Genomic DNA, 15,413 nt, shown 5'->3' with positions numbered 1-15,413 from the left:
ATTCCATAATATTCATATACCACAATTTATTCAGCCATTCTCCAACTGATGGACATCCATTCAGTTTCCAGTTTTACAGTTAAAATTCTAACAATTCAATCACTTCCCCATTCCCCATATCAGTCCAAATTACATTAGGAGAAGGGGCGATGGTTCTCAAAAGCTGCTTCCTGCTGAAAATGGGTCAAGATGCTCAGTCCAGGGAAGGGGATGGGTTTAGTGTGGCATGCTGACAATCAAAGCTTGATCTAGGTCGTAGAAGCAAGTCAACATATATGTAATTTGACTAAATCTTGAAATAAAAAGAAATCTAACAAAGAAAAGTTAGAACAGTCTGAGATAGAAAGATTGGTCCACAAGGACTGCTACAAGATGTGGCCTCTCATTAGTTATAAACCTTTAAAAAAAACTTGAATATCCAGACACAATATCTATAACCAATAGATGACCAGACTAAATATTTATTTGCTTAATTATTTAGGATATAATGATTACAGATAACCAGATTGGAAATAGCAAAGTATGACATGATTGAAGGAACAATTTCTCATTGACCATTGCTCTGATCATAGAAATCAGTTACAGGAGGAAAAAATATGCAGTGACATATTAACTACAAACCCAAGAAATTTTACCTCCAATAACAAATCCTAAACAGATATTTACCATAACCTTATATTTATACAAATCATTTTGCCGCTTTTAGCTAAGAACCAGGTAGCTACAACTTGTTAAAAATGTCTGGAATAGTTTTGAGGGATGGGGGAGGAGAGGATGCCATGTGATTGCCCTTTCCCCCACTACACATTCAAAGAGATGGGGTGTGGGGGGTGAAGTCTGACTAAATTTCACTCCAAGCTAACTAAATGTTCCAATCGCTGAAGTAACAACAGTGGGGGGTGAGTTTAAATCTTTAGAAAAGATCCCTACCCCACCCAACATTTAAAGTAGCAGAAATCAGTGGGTGGGTGGGTGAGTGGGGGAATTCCATAAATCCCACATGTCCAGTAGAATTTGATTTAAAGCATAATTTACAATGTTATAATATAGGTAACAAACAGCTTTAAATTCTCAATAATATAAAACTGCTTTTCCTATCTCATTTCAAATAATGAAACAGCATAGTTCCTTTTTTTCCCTCTGCTCCCATGTGGATATTATTCCCAATGGACACCTCCTAAGCTCCATCTTGGCTAGAGTTGAAGCTTTCAGAAAAGTCAGATCCTTTTTACTACATACTTTACTTAATTAGAGGCACATGACCCCTTTCAGGCAAGTTAACAGAACTTCTTTAACAAGCTATTGTTCTTTTAAGATCTTATAATTAAAGATAACTCATTTTAGCCTGCATAGGCAACAGTAAAATTTATTTTCCACAATTAGAATCATCCTAAAATTCCTAATCAAATGTTTGCTCCAGCTGGAGTTCAGTATTGAAATAATTTCAAAATTTGATCATTGTTCTTAAATGTAACAGAGCTCTTAAATGAACAAAACAGAGAAATTACACAGAACACCAAACAGAACTAGACTGTCCAGCAGCCATTTAACATTTAACACAGACCAGGGGCTATTTGGAAAGAATAGCCTTGAGGGAAGTTGTCTGCTCCAGTCTTTCCTACCATAATCCAAACGGAGCCTTTTTTTATATTTATTTATTTATTTTTTTGCTAGATGGTGTCTTAAAAAGATACCCAGATAGTGACAACCACGTCCAGTTCTACACTAATCAAAAACCAAGCCAAAAGGTGTCTTTAAAACACACCCAGATTTATACTCTGAAATGCCCAGAGTTGTGCCAACTGTCACACAGAACCAGATGTGTCTTAGAAGATACTCAGGTACTGCCAACTGCATCCAGTATGAAACTACTTCTTAGAATTTTAACACCTGTCGGTGTCCTGTTATTCTGAGAACCCAAGTGTTGGCACCAGCAGGTATAAGACCAGGTGTCTAGGAGATACAAAACCAGAGGGTATTATCCAGCTTCCCAAATAAGAGAATACAAGTGCTAACACAGATGTTTGGATTGGACTTACTCTCTCTTGGCCGAATCGAAAGTATCCACTGTTGGGAGTGGCCTCAGCTCGTGAACTGCTTTTTTACTTTTCCTGCATTCTTCTGGAGGAATGCAGAGGGCTAGCCTTTCCAAGAAAGAGAAAACCCAGATCCCCAAATGTCTCCCAGGCCCAAAGTGGAGGCTTGAAATGTCTCTCACCTCTAGTCCCATTCTTACTTCCTCATATTTTTCTGGGGCCTCCAAAATGTAATGCTGAAGAAACTGAGCAAGACAGAGGTTAGAGGCCAATTTAATAGTTTATTAAATGTAGAGATATACTGGAAAAAATGGGTCTTGGTCCCCGGGCAGGACGAGACTATCATCTCAAAAAATCCAGCACTAAGTATCAGAGAGCAAGCTTTTGTATAGGATAAGAAGAACAATGACATAATGGGGGAGGTACCTGGATGGGGATAACCTTATGGGGGGAGGCACCTAGGGTTGTGAAGACCGTGTATTTTTACATCAGCAGGAGTCAGGAATTCAGGTTAGGGAAAATCGTCAGTCTTTATTCTCAGTGAAGAAGGATCGGAGGTGGAAGAGAATCGGCGATAGCAATGTGTGCAGCTGAGTCAAGAAGCTACCTGGATCAGCAGCCACACGACCAGCACCTAGGAGAATCAAACCCAGGCCCAATCTCTCCCAGTTTCTCTTCCTGTCTCTCTCTGCCTCCACCCACCAAAATCGTCATTTCCTATACAACACATCAGGACTTGCACAGAGAGTGGGCAGGGACCATTCTTTATCCAATCATGTATATTAATAGAGTATAGTCCAATTACTATTCAGCCTCACGTACTTGGAACCTCAGTGCATCAACTCAAACCTCAGCCCATTACATTTCCCGCTTTCTTTTATTTTAGAACACAGGTGGTCATGCCATCCCTGACTCCTCAGGGAGGTCAGAACCCCAAGGGAGGTGATCACAGCCTCCCTAACTTCTCAGGGAAAGGTGAAAGCACCGAAAGGAGGTGATCACAGCCTCCCTGACTTCTCAGGAAAGGCGGTGAAAGCACTAAAAAAGAAATGATCACATCCTCCCTGACATCTCAGGAAAGGAGATGAAAAGCACCAAAGGAAGTGGGGGTTGCTAGAGGTTTCTGGGTTGAAGGGTCTTATACCACAAACCCATCAGCATGGGAGGTATTACACAAGCACATAGCAATAACGCAGAGGCTATTAGGGATGACTCTCCTCACAGTCAGTGCAGGCTCGATGCGGTGTAACAAACATGAATTGTACACGCAAGTAGCGGAATAGCAAACAATACAAATCAACATGGTGTTGGAAAAGATCACCACAAGTCCTAGAAGGAGGGTATGTAAACAACAGTCACACATACACCTTCTTCAGCAGCCAAGAGATAGTCCAAAACCAATCTACTGTCCATTGCTTCACATGTCAGGGAATCCAATGATCCCCCTGAGTTTTTGAAGTCCTGAAAAAGTCTTTTTATGTGTTAGGGAATCCAATGATTCCAGCAGATTTTGAAGTGTTGTAACAGTCTTATCATTTCTCAGAGAATCCAATGATTCCTGAGAGTTTTCAAGTCCTATGTCTCAGAGAATCCAATGATTCCTGAGAGTTTTCAAATCCTATGGCTCAGAGAATCCAATGATTCCTGAGGGTTTTGAAGTCCAACAATCTTTGATGTCCATGAGTCAAACGCCATAACTGCCACGCTCTTTCAATGGTGAGCACAATCAGAAACAGAACCATGCGATGTTTCTTGGGTCTCCTCCTTTGTTTCAAGGGTATGCTCCGTCTCTCTGCGATGGACAAGGCGAATAAGGCTCGTTGGCACCCATCTGATTCCTTCTCCACCTGTAGAGATATAAGCAAACCCTCTCCCCAAAGCAGTTAGCCTATCTGGTCCTTTCCATTCACCACTTTCTGGGTCTCTCCACATCACCTGGCGATTATCTAAAGATAGTGGAGCTGCTCGCACTGGACACTGACCTTCCGGTGGGTTATAAAACCTGTCAGCCGGAGCCAGTGCATCTTTGTCAAAAATCAAGAAGTTAATAGTATAAAGAGCTAGATTTAGAAGTTCTCTAGGGTTACCTGTGGCTCCCCCTTTCTTTTGTTTTTGGAGGAGCGTCTTAATATCTCTGTTTCTCCTCTCCACTATTGCCTGTCCTTGAGGATTAAAAGGTATGCCCGTGGTGTGTAAAATCTTATACTGTGCACAAAAGTGTGCAAAATGTTTCAAAGTATAAGCAGGACCATTGTCTGTTTTTATTGTTTGTGGCACACCCATAATGGCAAATGCTTGTATGAGGAATTCAGTGACCACTCAGGCTGTCTCTTTTGCTGCTGGCATTGCAAAAGTGAATCCTGAAAAGGTGTCTACCACAACGTGGATGAAAGACAGACGACCAAAAGATTTATAATGGGTCACATCCATTTGCCAGATTTCATTGGGTCTCAAACCACGAGGGTTCTTCCCTGGAGGCAGTGTAGGAGCATGGAAAGGAAGGCAAGCCGTACAGGCTTTTACTATGCTCCTGGCTTCCTCTCTTGTTATTCCAAATTGTAAACTTAAAGCTCGAGCAGCCTGATGATATTGAGAATGAGATGCCTGGGCTTCTTGGAATAAAGGGGTATTGACCAACATAGTTAAAAGGCTATCTGCCTTTGAATTGCCATCAAATATGGGACCTGGAAGTCCACTATGAGAATGGACATGTAATATATAGATCTTACCTGGATGCTTTCTCACTTGCTCTTGAAGTGTCTTAAAGAGCTGATATATATTAGAGGCTGCAAATTTTATTTGGGCTGTGGCAATTCTTTGTACCACACCTACTGAATAGGCCGAATTAGATATTACATTTATGTCTCCTGGATAATAAGTAAGAGCTAGAATGATAGCGTAAAATTCATTCTGCTGAGTGGACTGAAAATGAGTTCTGACTACTCTCTTTATAGTTAAGTCACGAGAGTATAAAGCACAAATATTCTGTTTGGATGCATCCATGAAGATAGTTGGTCCTTTAAGAGGAACTTTAGAAACTTTTTCTCCAAGAATCCATCGCCAATTATGTAATAGTCTAGTTATCTTTAATGGAGACCCATGTAAAAAATTTGGATCCATGGCTAATAAAATTCGCGCCACTCTGGGATGGTCTCACAACACACATTAATTTGTGTATTGGTATAAAAGGTGTATATCTTGTCAGGTCTTGTCCCAGATAATTGTACTGTTCGCTTAGTGGCCTTTAATAAAATTCTAGCCTACAAGCACTGGGTAGAGTGTAAGGCTTTCTTCTGGTTGTGCCAGGAGGTTCACCCACTCTATCACACTGTCTCCTTGATGAAGGACTGCTGTGGTGCCTCTTGTGTGGCAAAACTGATATCTCAAGGGTTTTGGTGACTCAACCATATTGGATAAAAGCCAGTTCAACTTCTCTCAAAGCCTCTTGAGCTTCTTTTGTAAGCTGGCGTGGTGAATTTAAAGCACTGTCTCCCCTTAAAATGTCATATAACAGTTGTAACTGATAGATAGTCAAGTCTAACACTGGTCGCATCCATTGGATATCTCCTATCAATTTCTGAAAATCATTCAATGTGTTTAGCTTCTCTGTTCTTAAGGACAGTTTTTGACCTGTAAGTACCTTAGGATACACTTCATATCCTAAATATTGAAAAGGAGCATGTCTTTGAATTTTTTCTGGTGCTATGTATACTTTCTAATTCCTTAGTGTTTCTATGGTCTTTTGTAGACATGCTTCTAACATTTGTTCCTCAGGTGCACATCCCAAAATGTCATCCATGTAATGTAATAGCATAACTTTTGGGAATGCTTTTCTTACTGGAGCAAGAGCAGCAGCAACATACATTTGACACATAGTAGGGCTGTTTTCATTCCCTGTGGTAAAACTGTCCATTCATATCTTTATAAGGCTCAGCTAAGTTAACGCTGGGCACTGAAAAGGCAAATCTTTTCATATCCTCCTTGTCCAGAGGGATAGAATAGAAACAATCCTTAATATCTATGACCAAAGAGGCCATTCTCTAGGCAACTGAGTAGGAGATGGAAGTCCAGGCTGAAGAGTTCCCATAGTTTCCATCTGTTCATTCACTTTTCTTAAATCCGTTAACATCCTCCATTTTCCAGATTTGTTTTTCACAACAAACACTGGGAATTCAAGGACTTAGAGAAGGTTTTAAGTGTCCTTGGTCAAGCTGCTCCTGTACTATATCTAATAAGGCCTGAATTTTATCGTTACTTAAGGGCCACTGCTCTATCCACACTGGTGTATCAGTTTTCCATTGGACAGGAACAGGTGAAAGTGTTGGCAGGCCTTCAACAGCAGCCCTGATTAAAAAACCAAAGTACTCATTTTAACCCTAATTGCTGTAAAACGTCTCTTCCCCACAGATTGATGGGGATTTTTTCAACTATAAAAGGAGTAAAAAGTCATGTTTTTCCTTCAAAAGTCCATCTTATAGGGGCAGCACTAACTTTAGCTGCTATTGATCCTCCTACGCCAGACATGTAGGTGTCTGCTTTAATCTTTGTCCAGTGACTGGGCCAATTGGCTTCTCTAATGACCGTCCAATCTGCACCAGTGTCTACCAATCCTTCCAATGGAAGGCCATTTATATAGATCATAAGCATAGGTCGGTCAGTTGATACAGCTGCTGTGAAATATATTGCTGGATTTTGTGATTTGAAATCGGAATCTGGGTGACTATCACCAAGCTGCTTATTAGGATTCTGTATGAGTAAACCTGATCCTACTATTTCTCCTGGGTGATAAGTCACACATTGTGTGCCTGTATTGGTGACTGGGATGTTATCTACACATTCCCCAGTTTCCCACATCAGTGTGTGGATGGACACTGTTTTGTACGTACTCTCAGGAGGTAAAATGGTCAATCCTACTGTGCCTGGAGGCAAGGGATCCATAGGCTGGAGAGGAACAGATTTCCCCTCTCCAGGGGGTATCTCAGTTGTCTCAGCTGCATACAACTCTATTCTCTCTAATTGTAATCCCTTTCTCCCATCATATGACTTCCTGGCTGATTGGTCCTATTGGAGTATTGGCCGTCTAGGCACTCTCTGGGTGCATCTTTGGCTGCCATCGTGCCCTAAGTGTTTTTTGCATGGGGCCCTGGGGCTGGGCCCCTCATCCCGTTTCCCTGAACCTGTCTACATTCTGAGGCCCAATGGAAGCCTCTGTTGGATTTTGGACATGGGGTACTGGGTCTTGTTCTCCCACCCTGCTTTCTCACTCTGCCTCTATACCAACATTGAGCTTTCAGATGCCCTACTTTACCACACTGAAAGCATTGACGTGTCTCTCTAGAAGTCCCTTGCCGGAAGGGACCCTGTCTACTCATGTTGGGATCTTGGGAAGTCTGCATCATAGTCTGGCTATAAAAGGCATTTGTGCCCAGTGTGGCACAGCGTCTTATAAAATCATGTAAAGGAGCATCCTTGCGCAGTCCTAGTATAATCTTTCTGCACACCTCATTAGCATTTTCCTTAGCAAGTTGCCTTATTAAAACATCTGTTGATGCATTTTCCCCATTAGTTCTTGTGATAGCACTCTGCAAACGTCCCACAAAGTCAGCAAAGGGTTCATCTGGCCCTTGTGTTATTTTTGTGAAGGCCTCACCTTTGTCATTTTTATTGTGAATCGCAGCCCACGCTTTGATAGAATTAGCAGCAATTTGCTCATATGCTGCTACTGCATAATCAATCTGTGCTGTGACGTCTGCATAGGGACTTATACCTGTTAGTAGGTCACAGGTGATCGCAGCATGAACAGTATTTTGACTATTTTTTTGGGCTTGTATCCTACACAGCTCACTATATTCAGAAAGCCACATGTAATTTTGTCCAGGTTCTAGACATACTCTTGCTATAGATTTCCAGTCATTAGGAGTCAAGATTTCAAATGAGAAATTCTGTAATTGCATCTTAACATAAGCTGATGTAGCCCCATAAAGAGTGCAAGCCTTTTTCAGGTCTTTGATGATTTCTATGTCAAAAGGGGCGTATCTTCGACTTTGTTGACCCGAGGCATTAAACTGGGTAATTACAGGAAAGAAATGTGGCTGGAGCTCCCTGATGTCCACGCCCTTTTCTTCGGTCTTCATTAAGCCCTCTTGTAATCTACTCATAATTGGATACTGGGAATGCTGGGGGGGAGGTGCTGGTGCTGTCACTGCCCCCCCCCTGCCCCTCCTCCCTCCATCCTGGAGGGTGGAGTTGATGGAGGAGATTCAATCACTTGCTCCTGAGGTGGGGCTGAAGCTGCCTCCTGAGGTGGAAAGTCACCACACCCTTGCTCACTTAAGTCTCCATGCCCTGTGGGGATATGGTCATTAATATATTCATTGCCATCCTCCTTAATATCAGGCCTCCCTTTTTGGCTACTCCAAATGGGAGCAATGGGTTTTTTCTTTCTTTTAGGATAGGGTTTCTTAGTGTTAACTGAATTATATTGTATAAATAAAATACCTGGATGGAAATTGAATGAGGACCGTTTTCATTGTAATAGGCAGACAACTGTTGTCCAACCAGGGACCAGATCTCTCGAGAGATCTGCTCCTGCTCTACGAACCAAGGGGAGATGCGGTTTAATGTAAGTAGAAGTCTAGCTACTTGTTCCCAAGTCATAAGTAGCCTTTGTCCTTCTATCAGTTCAAGCATGCTTTCTATAGCAACACTCGTGGGTGGGGTTGAAGGGGTTGGGGGTGGGGACGGAGAGTCTTTAGCTAGCATTTGTCCTATTTTAGCCAAAAAAAAGATTACTGGTTTAGTTTTTTAGAAAATAAGTTCCCTGTTTGTCTATTAACAATACTCACCCAAGTTCCTGGTCACCGGAGACTTCTTCAGTCCTTGGTTCCCACCTTTGGGCGCCAAATGTGAAGACCGTGTATTTTTAAATTATCAGGAGTTATGAATTCAGGTTAGGGGAAAATGGTCAGTCTTTATTCTCAGTGAAGAAGGATCGGAGGTGGAAGAGAATCGGTGATAGCAATGTGTGCAGCCGAGTCAAGAAGCTACCTGGATCAGCAGCCACAGGACCAGCAGCTAGGAGAATTGAGCCCAGGCCCAATCTCTCCCAGTTTCTCTTCCTGTCTCTCTCTGCCTCCACCCACCAAAATCGTCATTTCCCATAAAACACATCAGGACTTGCATGGAGAGTGGGTAGGGACCATTCTTTATCTAATCATGTATATTAATTGAGTATAGCCCAATTACTATTTATCCTCACATACTTGGGACCTCAGTGCATCAACTCAAACTTCAGCCCATTACATAGGGTGACACAATGGAGGGAGGTGCTGGAGAGGTTACTGATATTCTAATGACATCTAAAATGGATAAACCATTATCCTGTCAAACATTAAGAAGGAATGACTATAACCTAAAGATATAAAACCTTTATCTCATCAAACATTAAGAGGGAAAGGTTATAACCTGAGGCAGAGTAACTAAATAGGACAATGGGGAACCCAAGGCAGGACATTAAAAGGGAACTGTGGCACAGCACTCTATTATGCTATTCATTGGTGGAAAACTCTAACTTTTCTTTTTTGAGAATAACAATTTGATTTTCTTTTTTCCTTTTTTAAATCAAATTTTAAAAAAAGGCTCATCTATTTTTTTTTTGTTATTTTCATTTCCCAATAGTAACTCTTAGTTTTGTTTATTAAGTCATTAATTTCCTTATTTGCCTACCAAAAAAACTAACCCTTTCCCCTTCTCTCTACTTTGTTTCGGAAGCCCTCCCCATACAGTTTTAGTGGGACAGACACCAAAGGGGGCATGGGAAACAGCACTACTTTATCTTAGCAGCATGTTAACTCCTAGATCCTTCCATGAGACAACAATGGTAGGTCCCACTTCCCAACAGATTATCCTATTTATTGACATATATTTAGACAAAATAACTCCTATTTATTGTTCCAATTTCCTCTTCATTGGTGGAAAGTTGTCCCGTTTCATTTCTGAGATGAACAATTTTATTTTCTTCCTTTTAATAAACAAATCAAATTAAAGGCTGTTCTATTTTGTTTTCTTTTTCCTAAAACCAACTCTTACTTTTGTCTATTAATTCATTAGTTTTCATATTTGCTTGTTAAAAAAACAAAAAAACAAAAACAAAAACCCTAACCCTTTCTCATTCTTTCTCATAAGTTACCACTCCCCACCCATATTGTTTTAGTAGGTCAGACACCCTAGGGGGCAGAGGAGGCAGAGCACTGTGTAACATTAGCAGCATAGAAGCTTTTGGAACTCTCCATAAGACAAAAATTGTCAAAGGCCACTTCCCCTTGGGTTATCAGATTTATCGAGATATAGTTAGGTAGAATAACTTCTAATTATTTCTCTAATGACTTTTTCATTGGTGGAAAATTCTGCCATTTAAATTTTGAGATTAATAATTTTATTTTCTTTCCTTTTTATAAGCAAATTAAGTAAAAGGTAATCTATTTTGCCCTAAAATCAACTCTTAATTAATTCATTCATTAATTTTTTATATTTGCTTGTTAAAAAAACAAACAAAAACAAAACAAAAAAAAAAGTAATCCTTTCATATTCCTCCTACTTATTTACTACTTCCAGCCACAAATACTGTTTTACTGGGGCAGATACTACAAGGGGCAGAGCAGGCAGCACTACTTTATGTTAGCAGCATGCAAGCTCCTGGAATCTACTATGGGACAATAATTGTAGGTCTTACTTCCCAATAGATTATCAGATTTATCGACACATAATTACGCAAGATAACTCGTAATGATTTTTCCAATTTCTTCTTAATTGGTGGAAAGTTGTCTCGTTTCATTTCTTAGATTAACAATTTTATTCTTTCCTTTTTCTAAGCAAATCAAATAAAAACTGTTCTATTTTGTTTTCTTTTTCTTAAACTCTTACTTTTGTTTATTAATTAATTTATCATATTTGCCTGGTAAAAAAAATAATAACTCTTTCCCCATTCTTCTTCATTAGTTTCCACACCCCGACCCCCATACTGTTTTAGTGGGGTAGACACCTCAGGGGGTAGAAGAGGCGGAGGACTCTCTTACCTTAGCAATTATTAAAAATTAGTTCGGTATATTTATTGTTCTAATGCCCTCCTCACTGGTGGAAAGTTCTCCAATTTTATTTTTGAGGTAAAAAATTTTATTTCATTATTTCCTTTTTCTAACCAAATTAAATAAATGCTGATCTATTTTGTTTGTTTTTCTTCCCCAAAAGTAACTCTTAGTTTATTCTATGAATTCATTAGTTTTTTTACTTAACTGCAAAAAAAAATAACACTTATTTCTCTATTCCTTCTTCTTAGTTACTACACCCTGCCCTTCCATACTGTTTTAGTGGGCCAGACTCCACAGGGGCCAGAGAAGGTCCTGGAATCTTTCATGAGACAACAATGGGAGGGCCTACATCCCATTAGAATATCAGAGTTATTGACATATAGTTAGGGAAAATAACTTCTAATTATTGTTTTAATATCCTCTTTCATTGTGGAATATTCTCCTATTTAATTGTTGAGATTAACAATTTTATTATCTTTTTTCCATTTTGTTTTTTTTCCCTAAAGTCAATTCCTATTTTTATTTATGAGTTCATGAGTTTTCATATTTTCCTGCTAAAAAAATCGAAACCTTTCCCCATTCCTCCTCATTAGTTTCCCCTCCCCCATATCGTTTCAGTGTGGCAGACACTACAGGGGGTAGAGGAGGCAGAGCACTGTCTAACATCAGCAGCATGGAAGCTCTTAGAATGCTCCATAAGACAAAAATGGGCAGAGGCCATTTCCTCTTAGATCATCAGATTTATTGAGATATAGTTAGGTAAAATAACTCCTAATTTACGCTATAATGACTTTTTAATTGGTGGAAAGTTCTGCCTTTTAGTTTCTGAAATTAACAATTTTATTATCTTCTTTCCTTTTTCTAAGCAAATAAAATAGAAGCTGATCTATGTTCCTCCCTAAAACCAACTCTTAATTTGCTTTCTTAATTCATTAATTTCTTATATTTGCCTGTTAAAAAACAATCCCTTTCCCTATTCCTTCTCATTAGTTACCACACTCCACCCCTCCCCCCATAGTTGTTCAGTGACTCAGACACCTTAGGGTCAGAGGAGGTGGAGCACTGTCTTACTTTAGCAGCATGGAAGCTCCTGGAATGTTCCACAAGACAACAATGGGGAGGGTCCACTTTTCCTTAGATTATCAGATTCATTGATATATAATTAGGTAAAATAACTCCTAATTATCGCTCTAATGGTCTCTTCATTGGTGGAATGCTCTCCCTTTCAATTTCTGAGATTAACAATTCTTTCTCTTTTCTAACCAAATTAAATAAAAACTGATCTATTTTTTTTCCCCTAACAGCAACTCGTAGTTTTATTAATTCATTAAGTTTTAAAAATAGTTTCTTGCTAAAAAAAACCTTTCCCCATTCCTCCTCATTAATCACCACCTCCCTCATATTGTTTCAGTGGTGCAGACACCACAGGGGCCAGAGCCCGACTCTAACGTTAGCAGCATGGAAGCTATTGGAACGTTCCACAAGATAATAACGGGGAGGGTCCACTTTCCCTTAGATTATTGGATTCATTGACATATAGTTAGGAAAATCACTTGTATTTATTGTTCTAATGACTTTTTTATTGTTGGGAAATTCTCCCTTTTCATTTCTGAGTTGAATAATCTTATTTTCTTCTTTCCTTTTTCTAAATAAATTATATAAATAGTGATCTTTTCCTCCCTAAAACCAACTCTTAGTTTTCTTTATTAATTAATTAATTATTTATATTTGCCTGCAAATAAAAACCTTTTCCCTAATACTTCCAATTAGTTATCACCCTAACCCTCGCTCCCCCCCCCCCCCATAGTGTGGGAGTTGGATAGACACTAAAGGGGGTAGAGGAAGCAGAGCACTGTTTTACATTAGCATCATGTCAGCTCGTGGAATGTTCCATAAGACAAAAATGGGGAGGGGCCACTTCACCTCATATTAAGAGATGTATCAACATATAGTTAGGTAAAATAACTCCCAATCATCGTTCTAATGTTGTATTCATTGTTGGAAATTTCTCTTTTTTTGTGACTAACAATTTGATTTTTTTTTTCCTTTTTTTAATCAAATTAAATAAAGACTCATCTATTTTGCTGTTATTCACCCCCCCCCAATACTTACTCTTATTTTTTTATCAGTTTATTAATTTTCTTATTTGACTGTTAAAAAACAAAATAAAACTAATCTTTTCTCTATTTGTTCTTAGTTAACACACCCCGCCCCTCACCTTTCATGTTTTTTTACTGAGGCAGAGGAGGTGGAGAACTGTCTTAGGTTAGTTAAGGTAGTGGAACCTTCCATCAGGTAACAATAGGGTGGGGCCACTTCCTGAACTTCTACCAGTTGTCTGGACTTGAACCTACATATCGGTAGCTGGCAGATTTCCTCTGACTCCGGTGGTCTTGGAGGATTACAGATCGTTGGGTAACCCTTTTGGCCAACTCCCTCCCCTAAGATTTCTTCCTCTCCATCCCCCTCTACTACTTCCTCTGTCTGTCTCCTCATTTTTGTTTATATTAATCTTCCTTTTCCATTTATGCCCAGTCTTTCCTTGCTGGCTCTCCCCCTTGTCTTTATTTTTTCCCAGGTTTAGCTTTTCTCTTTGTGTACTGCATCCCATCCACTTCCCTTCCTAATCTTTCTCTCCATCCTTCTCCTCCTATACTTCCTTCCTTTCCCATCTGCTTTCTTCTGAGTTTTTTCCATTATCACCATATTTTTTCTGTGGTGTTACCCCCTGGCAGTGCTTATTTCCTTGGTCATGTTATCCTTATTTTTGCCCTTTTTCAATCTTTTCGTCCAGGTGTCCTTCGTGATACTCGTTTCCACGGCAACCACTTCTGTTTATTAGCCATCGTTCATCGAAATCTTTGAACTGCTGTCCAACATGTCTGAAGGGCTAGCAGCTGAAGGCAAAGAAAAACTAACCCTGGTTCCTCGACCCTTTTATTTGTTGGAACAGGGTTGTATTCAGTGAGGCAGAAGGCTCAGCCCTGGAGCAGTTTGAGGGGGGCCCATGTGCTGTCATCGCTCCTGTTCAGGCATTCCTTTGAAGAAATTTGTTCCCCAAGAAGACTTCCTGGAGATGTGAGGGATGAGGAAGGATTTGTTGCCAACCTTGGTGAATTAAAGCAGCTTTTTTAAAGCTGGGTCCCATCTTTCTGGGTGCAAGGAGAGGAAAAGGAGACCGTTGGCTTGTCAGATAGGCCAACTGCTGGGGGTGAGTGTAGTTGTCAGAGGGGTCACTCCTCGTTAGCCGTGGCCACCCAAGATCATCTGAGCTTTGAGCGATTCCACTCATTAATTCGGAGGATTTCATTCAAAAGTTTCCCTGAGCTCAAAGATGCCATCTGTGATCAGTATTCTATATGGGCCAATAAATTTGGGGTGTTACTTTTTCTTTATTCCGTGATACTAACCAAAGGTATTGAAAACATAAAAAAAGAAATTGAGGATTCAGCAGAACCATTGATTGATCCCGTCTATGGTTATGGTAGCCAAAGTCTAATTAACCTGCTCTTAACTGGGCATGCAGTTTCTAATGTATGGGATGGAGATAAAGAGTGCTCTGGAATGAAGCTTCTAGGCATACATAAGCAGTCTACAGTGGGCTTCTTAACACTTATGGAGTCACTGAGTTATTGCAAGGTCGGCTCCTATTTGAAATCACCTAAGTTTCCTATTTGGATTGTTGGTAGCGAAACTCACCTTACTGTTTTATTTGCTAAGGATATGGCCCTGGTGCCTCCTGGGAACACCATAGGCGGGAGGATTTTTCAAAATGATCCTTTGGATTTTACCAGATACGCTATTAAAGCATGTGATGAAAGCATTGAATCTGGTTTCAGATGCTGAATGTGTTAGAGTTATGAAAAACAAATTAGACCCCGAAGGCCTAGGAATTATATTACTAGGTCCTTTCCTCCAAGAATTTTTCCCAGAGCAGAATTCAAACGTGCCTGAGTCCTTTACTGTATACCACTATAATGGACTAAAACAGTCCAATTTTAATGAAAAGGTCATGTATGTAGAAGGCACAGCAGTTGTAATGGGTTTTGGAGAGTGTTTGCTGCATACAGATGACACACCAGTTAAACGCTGTCTGCAAACAAAATGGCCATCCATAGAATTGCTTTGGACAACTGATAGATCTCCTTCATTAAACTAATTTGCACATATGTTTATAAAGAAAACATTGTATACAAATATTTAGGAGATATTTTAAAAAATGGAAATGGAATGCAAAACGATATACTTTGAATAAAAGTAAATTCTGATATTAATAAAATTATATTGACAG

At 39.8% G+C, this 15,413-nt stretch overlaps 1 long non-coding RNA gene and 1 pseudogene across 1 annotated transcript in view; both read left to right on the top strand.

The window, feature by feature from the left end:
* The window catches only part of LOC116420253, a 63,747-nt gene extending 49,769 nt beyond the window's left edge, over positions 1-13,978 (top strand). The window contains exon 3 of the long non-coding RNA XR_004230554.1: positions 13,917-13,978. This is a non-coding gene — a long non-coding RNA (uncharacterized LOC116420253). The remainder of the gene's footprint in view (positions 1-13,916) is intronic.
* Positions 13,979-14,073: 95 nt separating this feature from the next.
* LOC100932150 lies at positions 14,074-15,396 on the top strand (annotated as a pseudogene).
* The last annotated feature ends 17 nt before the right edge of the window (positions 15,397-15,413 follow it).

This window comes from Sarcophilus harrisii, chromosome X, assembly GCF_902635505.1.
Source record: "Sarcophilus harrisii chromosome X, mSarHar1.11, whole genome shotgun sequence".
NCBI lineage: Eukaryota > Metazoa > Chordata > Mammalia > Dasyuromorphia > Dasyuridae > Sarcophilus > Sarcophilus harrisii.
The sequence above is the reverse complement of the archived record's forward strand: the minus strand, read 5'-3'. Positions and strand labels throughout refer to the sequence as shown.